The sequence below is a fragment of the Monodelphis domestica genome, chromosome 6, assembly GCF_027887165.1.
Source record: "Monodelphis domestica isolate mMonDom1 chromosome 6, mMonDom1.pri, whole genome shotgun sequence".
NCBI classification, from domain to species: Eukaryota; Metazoa; Chordata; class Mammalia; order Didelphimorphia; family Didelphidae; genus Monodelphis; species Monodelphis domestica.
In genome coordinates this window covers 176,162,057-176,177,334 of record NC_077232.1, presented here as the reverse complement: position 1 = coordinate 176,177,334, position 15,278 = coordinate 176,162,057, and the positions used below count along the sequence as shown (strand labels likewise).

The 15,278-nt window shown below is 35.9% G+C and overlaps 1 protein-coding gene and 1 pseudogene across 6 annotated transcripts in view; one reads left to right on the top strand and one right to left on the bottom strand.

Annotated features, from left to right (window-relative positions):
* The window catches only part of INPP4B (inositol polyphosphate-4-phosphatase type II B), a 1,027,382-nt gene that overhangs the window by 138,725 nt on the left and 873,379 nt on the right, over window positions 1–15,278 (top strand). The window lies entirely within an intron of this gene.
* Window positions 210–4,273, bottom strand: LOC100617681 (PRELI domain-containing protein 1, mitochondrial-like; annotated as a pseudogene).

Sequence of the window (15,278 nt, the reverse complement as noted above, 5' to 3'; positions counted from 1 at the left end):
TTCAAGGGGGATGGGCAGCAAGCAGAGAGCTGGACTATCAATGCTACTTTTCTTATCCTTGGACCAAAAAATTATTTATTTTCCACAAAGACACTCAATAAAGAAGATGAAATTTTAAAGAAGAGATAATTCCTTGTATCTTATGTGAGAGAATTTTATATAAAATATGTTCTTCATTGGTTGTCAGAATCCCTGTGCTGGTAACCCTGTTACTTGCTGAAGAAATGTTGAGAAACTGGATGCCTCCGGTACAAGTCTCCCTGCCTGACAGCTGCATTCTGTTGCTCCTGCCAAGGACAAAAGAAGGGCTCATTAAGTCCAAGATTTTCCTAGCTAGTTGCTTAAAATGAAACAGTAAAGCTAAGAGAGTCTGAAGTCTCTCTTATTCCCCCTTCCAATAACCAGCAGGGTGCTCAAACCACATGGACTTGAATTAGAATTTAGGTTCTGAATGCCTTATATCCAGGGACATATACATACATATGCATGTGGATAAGTATTTATATATTCATACAGGCATATATATGTACATATATATATTCACCTCTCTATACATATGTATAATTATATATCTCTATCTCTCTTTCTGGATCTGCCTTTATCTCTATCTGTATCTATCCTTCTCTTTCTTTCTGGACCAGGGTCTGGAGATTGGTAATTTAATTTGGTTTGAAAACTGATATTGAAACTCCTTCCATGAGTACTCAAAGGTGTGTTTTTTTCAGGTTTGAAAATAGATTTTTGAAGATGAATTACAACTCAGACACAGGGTAGATAATGGGATAAGAGCTGGATTATCTGCAAGTCTGCACTGGGCTGATTGTCTCTTTGGGGTTTGGGTCTTTGGGCTCCAGGCTCAAGTCCTACCAGGAGACTCTCAGCCTTGGGGACTGATGATTTGGGAGTGCAACTGGGATCTTTTGGATCAGGGGAGGCAGCAGGGTGGTTCTTTTAAACATAGAGCTGCTGTTACTGCTGTTGCTTCTCGGTGGCTGCCTCTGCTGGCTAGGTCCTTGGCCTTCTCCATAGCTTCCAGAGCAGTTTTCTTTGCCTTCTGTTTCTTCCTTAGCTCTTTCAGCAAGTATCTTATAAGGAGTTTCACCTTAAAGTTTGGCCAAGATATACTTGAAGCCTTTGATGGTCTTGGTCATATTACTTTTGAATCTAGCCAGGTCAAACTCCTGTATGGCTGTGGCCACCGAAGCAAACTGGAAGGGACCAATGCCTCCCTTTGGATTTCAGTCCAGCCCTTATTTTCATGGTTCACATAGGAAACACATCTTTCTTCCACCACCACCAACCAGGCATGATTGATGTTCTAGGTAAACATGATCATGGCCTAGTTATGTGGGTCCATGATAGAGTCCTTGAGGATGTATACTGAGTGAGCTACATTACCAAGGAAGAAGCTCTCTGCCCAGTTGGGCATCCTCTTTGTCTTTGTTAGAAATCTGGACAGCAGCTTCATGTAAGGTGTCACTTCCTGATGCACAATGTCCTCTGTCAGCATGTTTGCTGTAGTTATTTGGGTAGTTCTGCCAGAAGACAGCCAGTACTTAGATCCAAGAGCCCCTGGGACATGCTCTGCTCTAGGAAATATTTCACCATCATCCCAGTGGGGCCTGGGGGTGGGCAGAGTCAAAGGGTGCATGGCATCTAGGGATGAGAAGGGGAGGGTTGCAACACTTTTGTTCTCTGTCCCATTCCAAAGCCTCTGTAACTACCACCACATCCACCATAACTCCTCTAATTATAGTCATTTCCTTGGACATGGAGAAGTTTAAGTCATTTGCCTTTAATCACATAGCTACCATGTGAAAGACATGACTAAAACACAGGTATTTCTAAATCCAAGGACAGCCTCATTTCTCCTGTGCACTGTTGTCTCTCCCTAAGAATCATAAAACCATAGGATGTTGTAGCTGATGGAGATTTTAGAGGTCATCTTCTCCAATCTCTTTATTTTAAAGATAAGGAAACTGAAGACAAAAGGGATAAAATTACTTTATCTAGGTCACACAAGTAGTGAAAAGCAAGTCTAGAACTTGCATTTCCATGATTGTGATTTTTTTTCCTTGAGATTTCAATGTTAATCCCTGAAAATGAAATAAAAACATGGCCATTGGATGGTTTTGATCAGTAACTGGTCAAGATGAAGATTGATCTCTCTCTATTTAGGAGTTATGAGATCAAAATGGTAATATTTGTAAAGTATTTAGCACAGTGCCTGGTCCATAGTAGTGCTATAGAAATGCTTATTCTCTTTCCTCCTTCCCTTAGGAGATTTGCAATCATCCATGAGCTGTAGAGTAAGAGGAGTATTACAGTGACTCTGTGTGGTTCATCATGGTTGGGTACCTCATTCACTGAAGCCCATCTTTCTCTGCCTATTAAACAACTTTCTTCTCCCCAGAGTATAATTGGATTCTCCTTTTCAACCTTCTGTTTATCAGTGTTTACCTCAGTTTATATGATCTTCTATAGTCTAGCTATCTTTTGTCTCACAGAGATGATGGAATGAGGGAGATCTACAGAGACCTTATCTTGATGACTTTAAGCTATTCTTATAAGAAAATGATAATTCAGGTAGGCACAAGATTTTTGAAGGTGAGCAATTCTTTTTTATATAACCAACTACATACCTTAAATTTATAAATGAAATACATTTCTGTTCATTATAAAAATGCTCTGGGGAAGAATAATTTACTTTTAAAAATGGGAAATGTTAAATTATAGGTTTAGTACATAGATATGCTTCATCTATGAGTAAAGGGAGATAGCTTTGGAAGTAGATGAGGAAAGTATAATGGAAATAGGAGAAATATAAAAAAAGTCTAGAGCTATAAAAACTACAATAGGAATCATAGATCAGAAATTCTTTTCCCAATTTTCCTACTCTTCTTTTGGATGATTGTGGATAATACACATAACCTTCCTGTTTCTTATTTCTCAAACAAATAGTAGTGCCCATTCACAACCAAATACAGGTGTTATTTAATGCTTTTGAAAGCACAGAAGCATCCAGTTGGAAAGGTTTTCAAGAGATCATTTCAATCTGCCCCTGCATTCAGATATGTGAATATCTAAATGCATTTATTTATCTGTTTATTTTTAAATTTCTTAAACATTTTTTTAGATATTCAGACATGGTTTGTGTCTCTGTGAAGGTCAAAAAAATTGTTATAATGAACAGAAATTTATTTTGTTTGCAAACTTCAGTCAGCAACAGCTTCCTGTTGCTTGGTATTCTATAAGTTTATGATAATGTAGGTTCCTCTCACAATTACCAGATTTAGTGTAGTTGTTTGGAGGTAATCATTTATTCAATGCATGGCCCAGTCCCTACCTCTGATCTATTATCAAATTATACATAAATCCAGGAGCTAAGGCATTTAATTAAGTCATGAAATAGCATAAATAACCAGGAAAGAAATAAAAAAGTTAAATATTCTCTTCACCTATATAGAGAGGAATTCCATCTCTTATTTCTCTAAAGGATTTATATTTTTATTCTCTTTTAATCCCTCTGACTCTCTGTTGTAGTGGGAGGGAACATAATTTTGTATGGTTCCAGTGATGGAAGCTTTGGGTGCTGTCATTCATTGTCCCTTAGAGCCTCATTCTTGGGAGTTCCTTAGGGCAGAGTGTTGAAAGCTTCTTACCTTGTCTCTAAAGTCAGCATGGTCAAGATGTGATAGCGAAGTTTCACAGTGCCCTGAAAAATATTCTTTTCCTTGGTGATCTTCTCTACCCTCTGCCCCCTGATGCTGTATAGCTCTGTATATGTCTTCTACGTCCTCTTCTTTCAGCACTACTTTACCATGTCCATGCCACTGTAATGGTTAAATCTCCCACCTTGTCAAACACTTCAATATTTTGAGTTCTTATATGGTGATACTACCCAACTGTGAGCTTATACAGAGACCAGGGTTTTTTAAGTTCTGATCATTGTGGGAAATGAGGTCCTCAGGGCATCTAGTACAATTTCCCCCAGAGAAAATTTGTCATTCTGGTACATATCATCACATATACAGATAAATCTGTAGGCATATATCATAAACATTGCCATTATTATATAGGCAATTATTCCAAATATATAGCATCCACACTGGTTATGGCAGTAAATCTCTGCTACTAGAGATGCAGAGCTGATTGAGAGCTGAGACTGGTGGATCACTTGAGTTTGGGAGTCCTGAGCAGGGCCAAAGCCATCAGATACTGCATTAACCCCCAAGTCAATATGGTACTGGTGGTGTTGGGGGATCCAACACATTTTTCACCTTTATTCATTCTGTTCAAACTGGCCTATTTGTTGAACCCTCTACATTACATTCTTGTTTACCATACCTATTGCACAGGAAGATGATTTTTCTTATACCCACCAGATCCTACACCTTCCCTCAGAAATATTATTTAGCATTTACTTTGTTTACATTCTATGTCCTAAAGGGCAGGAATTGTGTCTTTGTCTGTATGTCTCCACACCTAGCACAGAAAGTGGATCTAGTAGACATGATATATTTAGTCTAGAGTAAAGAAGATTCAAGGGATAGAAGACAGTTGACTTGAAGTATTGCCATTAGGCTGTCATGTGGAAATGGAATTAGACTTATTCTGCTTGGTCTCAGAAGGAAGAACCAAGAACAATAGGTGGAAGTTGCAAAGAGATAAATTTAATTTTGATGTCATGATGACCTTTCAAATAATTCTGTTGTTGTTCAGTCCTTTCAGTTGTATTCAACTCTTTGTGATTCCATTTGGGATTTTCTTGGCAAAGATACTGTAGTAGTTCTCCATTTCCTTCTTCATTTTATTTTATAGATGAGGAAAGTGAGGCAAACAAATTTAAGTGATTTGCCCAGGTTCACATAGGTACTAATTGTCTGAGGCTGGATTTGAATTTCCCAACTCCAAGCCTGGTGCTCTAGCTACTTTTCTGACTTACTTCCCTTTCTAGCCATAAAATCTATTTAAAAGTGGGACAACCTCCCTTGGAAGGTAGTAGATTCTTCTTCATGACTGCTTAATGGGAATATTATAGTAGGAATTTCATTGGTCTCTGGATTGGACTAGATGATTGCTGTGGCCCCTTCTAATTCTATAATCTTTTGATTCTGTGAATAAATGAACCAGTCCAATTACTGATTCTTGTGTGAGGAAGAAATGATAAGCTCTCTTTAGATTAATTATTTTTTTTCTGTTTTGATTTCATGAGCTTCTCAGGACCAGAGAAACCAATAAAGAAATGAGTGTTTTTAACTGGTTGTCTAAAACATGATGTGAGCTCTTCTCAGTAACAAGGTAGAGAAAAGTGGACATTCATTGGATGTAGAAGAATATAAAAATGAACTAACTATATTGTTTAAGGTCATTAGGAGAACATTGGACAAAGAACAACATAGTAGAAGGACAAGGGTGTTGAAAGGGAAAAAAAAACATGACTGTAAGTAAATTCTATGGGAGGAAGAAATTAGAGAAAAAAGATGCATTTAAAAACCAATGCCATGGAAAGCAGCACAGTACAACTCTACTATGTATGACTCACTGGGTACACAAGGTAAACTGGAAATGACTCTTTGCTTTCAAGGTGTATGCCTTGATGGGACAAGTGAGGATGCAATAGATTCAAGGAAAAAGAAAAAGTTCATTGTTGTCCTTCATACTAAAAAGTACAAAAATTATATCACTATGTCAAGGTCAATGTACAGTGTGCCCGATTATGTCTGATCAGATCAATACAGGCTTTAACATAGGTCAGGCACAAATAACCTACATCAACATTTGGAATGGAGATGTCTCTAAATTTGCTTTGTTTTCTTTTTTGTTTGTTTATTTGGGATTTTAAACTACCCAGTTAACTCCTTTCATTTCTCACTTCTCCCCATTAAAAAGGCATCATTTGACAAATATATATGTAAAAATATGTCTTATTTTTATTAATTAGTTCTTTCTATGGACATGGACATGCATAAATCATTTTTAAAATTAATATTTCTGTTGCTGTATATAATGTTCTCTTCTCATTTTACTTTTCATAATTTCATATAGTTTTCCATGTTGTTTCCAAAATTAACCTTTTCATCATTTCTTATAGTACAGTAGTATTCCATTATAATCAAATGCCACACAACCTGTTTAGTCATTCCCCAATTGATGGACATCTCTTCAATTTCTATCTAGTTTTTTATTTTTTATTTTTTTTTGCTACCACAAACAGAGCTGCTAGAAATATTTTAGAACATTTACTTTCTTTTCCTGTTTCTTATCACATTAGGAAATACACCTAATAGGGGTATGACTGGGTCAAAAGAAATATACAGTTTAAAAATCTTTGGGCATAATTCCAGATTCCTCTCCCAAATGGTGGGATCAGTGTATTAGAGTCTCCATTTTTTATATTCAATCAGACATTTGTCATTTTACCCTTTTATCATTTTAGCCAATCTAATAGGCGTGAGATGATTTTTGGTGAGTTTTCATTTGCATTTCTCTAATCAATAATGATTTGGAGTATGTTTCATGTAGTTATATATAGCTTTGATTTCTTCATTCAAAAAGTGTCTATTCATATCTTTTCATCATTTATCAATTGGTAAATGGCTCATTTTCTTATATATTTGACAAAATTCACTATATATTTTAGATATAATACCTCTATCTGAAAACTGTAGATATATACATATATTCCCAACTTATTGCTTAGAATCTTGACTACATTAGTTTTATTTCTACAAAAAATATTTCAATTTACTGTATTCAACTAAAAATTAGTTGAAATTATCAATAATTTATCAAAGAAGTAGGATAAAAATAAACACACAGTAATCATTAGCATTTCTATATATCACCAATAATTCTTGCAAGAAGAGATACTAAGAGATAACTCATTTAAACCAACCATAGACAGCATAAAAAGTTTAGGAGTATATATATTAAAAACAAACCCAGAAGCTAGATGATTCTAATTATAAAGTTCTTTTTTATACAAATAAAACCAGACTTAAATAATTGCAGAAATAATAATTTCTCATGATTGGTCAGAACCAATAAAATTTAAATGATATTTCTACCTAACTTAATCTACTTATTCATTTTCATCCCAATTAAATCATCAAAAATTATTAAAATAATAAAATTGATTTTAAAAAAGGTTAATAATGCCAAAGAATCAGTGAGAAAACCTAAAGGAAAGTTTAGTAATACTTGAATTATATTATAAAGCATTAGTGATTTTAACTATCTCGTCTTGACTAATAGAAAAGTAGATCAGTAGAACAGAACATACAAGAAATAATTATAAAAGATTATAGTAACTTTGTGTTTGACAAAACTAAAAATCCAAGTTTTTGGAATAATAATTCACTGTTTGGTAAAAATTATTGGGACAACTGGAAAGAAGTCTGTCAGAAACTAGATATAGACCAAAATCTTACACTATTTACCAACATAAGATCCAAATGGATAAATGACCTAGTTATACCTAGGAGAGCATCATAAGCAAATGAGAAGAATTGGGAACATATTACCTATCAGATTTATGAACAGGAGAATACTTTATGAATAAACAAGAGATAAAAAACATTGTGAGCTATAAAATGAATTAATTTGTTTTGTTTATAACTAAATTTGTTTCTTCTGAGTTATTGCAATTTTGTTTTGTCATTGAGCATGGTGCTTCTTTGATGCAGGCATGCCATGCCATACTGCATGGCCCTTTGACAGTATCTCTCATGTCTCACAATTGATGCTAAAGTTCTTTAGAGAGACCTTGAGAAGTGTCCTTGGATAGCTGCTTCACAACTCTTGTGAGTGCTTGCCTTGTGTGAGTTCTCCACAAAGTAGTGTTTTTAGGCAGAAGTACATTTGTATTCAAACAACATGGCCAAGCCATGTTGTACAGTTGGGTTTTCTGTAGTAAAGTGAATGCTTGGTAGTTTAGCTTGAGAAAAGTTCTCATTGTCCAGTACTTATCTTGCCAGGTGATCTTCAGAATCTTCCTAAAATAACTTAAAGGAAAGTGATTGAATTTTCTGGTGTGGCAACTGGTGTCCAGGTTTCATAGACATATAACAATGAGTTCAACACAATGGACCTGGAGACCTTCAGTTTGGTAGGCAGACTAATACTTTTCTCTCACACCTTCCCTCCAAGCCTCCCACACACTTAGTTAGCCCTGACAATTCATATGTCAACCTCATCTAGGTGTACATCCCTGGAAAGTATGTTGCAAGGTAAGTGAACTTACCCACAACATTCACCATTTCTCATTTGCTATAACTGATGGTTCCATATATGAATGGTACAGTGCTGGCTAGTGGAAAACCTGTTTTCTTTGTGTTGTTTCTCGGGACAAAATGAACACAAATGACAGAGAATTGATTTATGCCCTGTTGTAGCTCAGTCTCAAAGGCTGCATTAAGTGCACAATCATCTACAAATATAAAGTCATGCCACAATTGTCCCTTCACTTTAGTCTTGACATATAGCTTTTTCAAGTCAAATAATTATTTAGCATCAGTGTTGTAGCTGACTTTGATGCCATTTTAATCTTTATTGAAAGCATCTGACAACATTACTGAAAAGCACATGCTAAAAAACATGGGAGCAGGCACATAGCTCTGCTTCACTCCATTGGTGATTGGGAAAGCACAAGAGCATTGTCCAATATCCAGAACAGGACAAGTCTTCCAAGCGTACCTAAGAAGAATAATTACAAAGGGAGAGCTGTGAAAGCTAATAGAAATGGGAAAGGATTGGATTTGACCTCTTTTAGTAGAATGGAAGCTCATGGAGGTCATGGGATGTTTCTTTTGCCTTTGTATTCTGACTTTCTACTAGGGACAGCCAGGTGGTGTGGTAGATAGAGTGCAGGTTCTGGAATGCTTAAATTGTTATTGTTGTTATTATTATGGAGCAGTACCTTAAACATACCAAGCATTTAATAAATACATATTAGATTGCATTGGGTTGGGTTAGATGACATTTATTTGGGAGGGCTGTGATGTTTTCATTTTCAATGAAATGTTAAATACTACAAGATAATGTAAAGAAAAAGCTTTGAGCTTTGGGTGGGTAGAAAAGTAAGAAGAAGGAATTGCTCCCATATATCTAATTTGTATATAAAAGATATACTATGAGGCAAAGACAAATGGATACTACAATTGAATTCATTATTTCACTAGTATGTCATTAATAAAAAGTGAAGTAGCAGATACAGAAATAAGTGAAGTTTTGAAATGTCAAGACATAGGAGAAGAATGTAAGATGTGGGTGCTTAGCACAAGTAAGGGAAATCATAATACATAAACTTCTGGAGGGTCATTATAGAGGGCACAGTCCAATTACTGAAAACAGTCTTTAAAAATACTAGATATCTTGAGTAGATATTGATGTTGCATTGTCCTGAGATGGCGAAAGGGGGAAGGGAGGGATCCTGGTTATTCATTTGTCAGAAGACAGGTGGTGAAGGCTTATGATTCAGTAACTGAAGCTATTAATGTGGAGGGACTCGATAATAACATGAGTCTCTTGAAGAAGAATGAGATCATCAGATGAATGAGTGTAAGCTGATTTTAAAAAAATGTTAAAGATAGAATTTTAATCATTCATAACCTTTAGCTGCTTAGTGTGTGTGTGGAATTGGGATGTATGTGCATGTGTGCATATACATTTGTGTGTTTTTATATTCCTAAGCAGGGGTGCTTTATTCTGCCCTCCCCTCCTGAGAATCTAGAGAAGCATATTTCAAAATGACTAGGTCCTGTTTGTTTGCTTCTGTGATTTTTCATTATTGATGATCATTCTAGGTACAATTATAGTTCAGAGAGAAGAAATGATTGCTTGCAGATGGAAATAAATCTCTGTCCTCATCTCTCCCCCCCTTCCCTGTTTATTTATATTTTTCTTTCAAATTTGAAATGAGGACATTTCTAAATACTAACAATTGTTGACTGTGTTTTTACCCTGGGGTGAAAGCAGTGGATAATTGTGAAGGAACTCAATTTGTGGCAGTTTTTATGCTTCTGAAAGCAAAGATCTCAGAAACTGGGCACAGCACATTGAAATCTGGCATGACTTTATTTGTTCAGCAAAGCTACCTAAGTATTCTAAAGTGCTGATCTTAAGGTTACTAGTTCCTCTCTTTCTTTAGTTTCTTAATCTCTCCATCTTACTTCTGTTAGATATGGATACTTTGCCAAAAATTCAATGCATAGATTTATTATATTAGCTGGTCTTGCTAACTGGACCATTTTAACACAGAGAATGATGTGTGGTCAAATAAATGAAGCAGAGAGAGTGATAGCCAAAATTTGAGAAATATTTTTATGTTGCATCTTTTCCAAGGACAATAATCATGTCATATCTGCCAGAGATGTCTTGCCAAACTCTTCCTTTTCTTCCTACTCTTGTTGTCTGATAAATAGCACCTACCAATTAAAAAAAAACTTGAAAAACAAATTACTTTTCTAGGTTTGAAGAAGGTACACATTTAATTTGATACTGAGGATTTTTTGACATAAGAAAAAGCTAATTTACCACCTTCTATGGTTTGGTATAATTAGTGAGGGAGAGGGCCTCAACATAATTTTGACCTTATATCTTCATTGGAAAGGTAGTATGAAATGTGATGTAGTAGATAGAGTACCAGCCTTGGAGTTGGAACTATCTGGGTTCATATCTTATCAATGGGACTCTTATGAAGTTACTTAACCTCTTAGTACCTCAGCACAACTCTCTAAAACTATTAAGTACAGACAGGTTTCCCATGTGTAAAGATAGAAGGAGTTGCCACACTGGAAATTCCCCATATAAATGAGATCACAAATCAGGATCAACAAAATTTTTTTCTATTGTTAATTTAATGAAGAAACCCAATTCCTCTATTTTAAATTAACAAGTATCAGTATATTTATGATAGCAAAAAGCTCAACTATAGTCCAAAAAGTTCTCTGTGGTATCCAATTATTTAAAATCAATATGATTTACCTGGCAGTTGGTGGAACAATCAACAATCATGATCTGGAATCTGGAAACCCTGAGTTCAGTCAGTTAATTTCTGTTTGTCTCAATTTCTTAATCTGTAAAAAGGGGGATGATAATAATAGCACCTACTTCATAGGGTTGTTGTGAGGATCAAGAGATATAACTTTTTAGAAAGCACTTAGCACTTAACCTGGCACATAGATTATTATGCTTATTACTTCCACTTCCTCTTCCTGTCTCTTCTCTTCTCTTTCTTTCCATTATTTCAGGGTCTGTAATGGTGTTAAAGAACATCTAACCTGGTGTCCTCATATTATTCATTGGAGTAACCATTCTATAAATAAATATTCATCATACAGCTATTATTGTATTGGTCTGGTACTGTGCTAATTGCCTAGGGCAGGGGTAAATGTTAAAGGCCAACAACACTCCATTACAAAACCAGATTAACATATAATCATTTATTTAACGAAAGGAAATATTTAACTAAAGTAAGAAAAATCCAACAAGATATAGATACTAATATGTGTTTTTCAAAATCAATTTGTAACCCTGAGGGATCTTTATATATGGCATAGTGTCTATCTTTTTCTTTGACACCACTTGCCTAGAGGATACAAAGAAATGGAATACATAATTCTCATCTTCAAAGTTTAGCTAGCTATAGGGAAAAATGAACACATATGAAACACTAGTGAACACTATGAGGGGATGGATACAACTTACTAGTGGTGCAATATTTGCTCATTATATTTGCTTTAGGAATAAATGGAAGAGAGGTAGTTCCATGAGGGATGGAATAATGAGGTTCATGGAGAAGATCAGACTTGAACTGAGCCTTAAAGGATAAGTAGGTTTTGGGAGAGGTGGATGGAAGAAAGGGGAAAAAAATTACACAGAAAGGGAAGAAACCAACAAGTCAAAATAAAGGACAAAAAAACTCTTATTTTTACTCTTCCATATATATTATAGATCATAATATCCAGCAACAGCTGTGTGAGCTCAGAAGAAGAAACACATAGCAGATTACTTATTTAGCAGAAAGTCATCACTGCCGCAAATTGTACCCCAAGAAAGGACCAAATCACTGTTGCCCTCCTGGTAGAGGCTGTCCAGGACTTTTTGTCCCAGGCTGCTAGGTAATAGTAGCAGCCTCATCTACTTCTAGCATGAAGTTATCCTCCTGTGGAGCAACCCCTATTGAAGATACAATTTCTGTAGATGTTCCAACCTCTACCTCCTCAGCAGCCACAGTTACTGAAGATGCAGAGGAGGAAGTTGTTACTGTAATATTTATAGGGAAAGATGAGTGAATATGAAGAACAGAGGATATGGAAGGTTTATAGCAGGGAATGGAGGAGTTGAAAGGAGAAAGGGAATATGGCTGCCAGTGAGGCAAAGGAGAGAGATGCCCCTGCCCAGAGGCCATTTTTGAACAAAATGGGGTATCTAAGAAATGAGCCACTTATGATAGCCTGCAGCAATATCTTCTTTATGGATTCATGCTGAAGATGCCCCAGAGAAGGTAAACACGGACCCTCCTAAGGGACAAGCCTTTCCCCAGACTTTGGTCACCCAGCAGGGGTCCGATAAGGACCATTTGTAGTTGGATGACTGAACTGAGGTTCAGTTCCCTCTATGCCCCAGAAGAGATAGTCTACTTATCTGACTGTGATATTCAAATAAGATAAATTTTAATAACCAATTCAGATTGGAGAGGTATCAGGGAAAAGGTAAGAGTGATGTCCCTAAATAAGGTTGGAGTGTTTCTCAGCTTTGGAGCTAAGGCCAGGTCTCATAGGCTGGTGCAAGGTTTCTCTTATTCCTGTCTTTGCTATATCTGTATTAGTTTTCTTAATTTCAGAATCTTAGCAGTAGACAACAAGCAACAAGAAAAGTTCTGACTGTCAGAGCTGGTTGGGCCTATCTCTTTGGGCTGAAGAAAATAGAGGCACTTCTATTCAGAGACTGGGAAGCCAAAGCTCTTCCCACTTCCCATGCCAGGAAGGAAGTGCTAGTCATAAAACCAACTGCCACTCCCAGTTGCCCCTTCCCCCACCAACTGTCAGTCTTGTCAATTTCCTCTCTCTCTAATATTCCCACTGTTGCTTGTTACAAAACAGTGGCAGAAAGTCCAGAACTTGTTTTAGTTTCCTTTCCACATTACCAGCAAGGTTCTTAGCTCTATCAAATAATCCAGTGTCAGAAATGGATATGGTTTTATTATTCCAAGTCACAATTGTGATGGTAGCTTATTGAATATGTTATATAAAATTTCTGTCATATCTGGGTTAGACTAGTATTAGCCAAAATCTCTGAATTCAGAGATTCTCTAATTCTGTCAGTTTGTAGAATCAGGTTCCCTAATACAAATGTGAACCAATATAGTATAAAAATGTGAATAATTTCAATATTGTTCATGGTCAACTGACAACTGTTTGTGAGTCCTTCCAGTTGCTTTTTGGCATTTCTGATTCTGAAGAACAAAATCCTTTCTGAACAATGACTTTTTCTGTTTTGGTATGGATGGTATCAGTATGAGAACATGGTAGTGAAAGGAATGGTGAATGTTTTAGAATGATTTTTAGAATGATTTAGAATTTAGAAAAACTATCCATAGGAATTAGGTTTGGTTTCTGCAAGAATTATAGCTTTTAGAATTTCTGACAACAGAACCAGATCACAAAATACTTAGAATTGTAAAGGAAGCATTGGGAAAAGGAAAGGAAAGAGCCCTGCATTTGCAAGAAGAAGCCCGAGGTTCACATTTTGGTTTTGCCACTCACTTCCTGTGCAACTTTGGACAAGTTATTTTAATTTTCTCATCTGTAAAATGGAGAAAATTGAACTAGATGGCTTATGAGGTCTGCTTCCAGCTTCAAATCTGGGATCCAGTGACCCATGGTTCTCAGGTAAATTAATTAGCCTTCTTTAATGCTTTAATGAATAGCAGAACTTAGAGAACTTGTAAACTAAAGTAATTAGATAAAAGAATGTAAAAGACTTGAAAGGGATATCAGAAGTCATCTAAGCTACTTAAAAAAATTCCATAAATATTTTTTGGCAATTGTTTTTCTATCTAGTTTCCCCCCTTTTTAAAAAGATAACTGAAAGTGAGTCTCAGACCATAACAATCAGTTCTTTCAACATGTTAGGCTATAGTTTACACTTGAATCTAGAATTTGAGGTATAGTTAATGTGGCTAATAAGCCAAAAATATATATATTAGCATTAAGAGAAAATTCATTTGTAGTAAGATTTTAAAAAAAATCAAACCCCTAGAAAGACAGGTGATGTCTCACTCTAAAGTTGATTGTTGGCAGCAACTAGCTAAATCATAGCCTGTATGACCACTCTGATATACTTACATAAACTTTCTAGGCTACAAAGGGGAGGAAGTGTGATATATAGCTTGCAGCCTTGTCTATGGTCCTCATGAGGAAGGGAATGCAGACTGATAAAATCCTGAATCCTTCAACTTCTAAAGTGGGAAAACATATTTGCTGAGCTGTGCTCAGTATGTGGGGACCATGGTGTTTTTTAAAAGTGATTTTGAACCATAAGGAGAAAAAGCAAAGGAAGAGAGACGGAGCCAAGAGCCAGCAGCAGGAGGTTTGTGTTTGAACCATGAAAAGAACAGATAGCTATGAAAAGAACAGACTGCTGCTCCAGCAAGCTGGTTCTAGGGTTTATTAGAAGAGATGTGGAGGCAAGTCTGATGCTTCACCCTGATTAGATGAGCAGTGACCATAGAGAAAAGTGACTGCAGGCTTAAAGAAAATTATTATTAAAATACAGAATTCTGTAGAGCTTTACCAACAGCTGGAATCAGTGAGCCAAAATTGGAGAACTAACTGAAGAGAATTGTTGCCTTAATTGTAGCTGCTTTGTAACCCTGAAATCTAGAACAGAATCATAGAACATAGCAGCTTATTGGGATCTTAGAGATTGTTTAGATCAAATCTCTCTTTTTATACAAAAGGAAACTAAGGCACCAGAAGGAAATGACTTTCCCAAAGTCACAAAATTTATGAGTGGCAGAGATACTCAAACTTTTAAATTCTAAGCTCAATATTCTTTTTAATATACCATACTTTCTCCTCTATGTTGCCTGAAAAGCTTATATAATTATCTGAGTAATTATGCAGGCTATTATTTAGCTGGTTGCTGCCAATAATCAAGTTTAGAGTGAGAAATTATCTGTCTTCCTGGGTGTTTAATGGGAAAAAACACCTTATCTTCATCTTAGAATTAATAGTAAGTATTGGTTCCAAGGTAGAAGAATGGTAATGGCT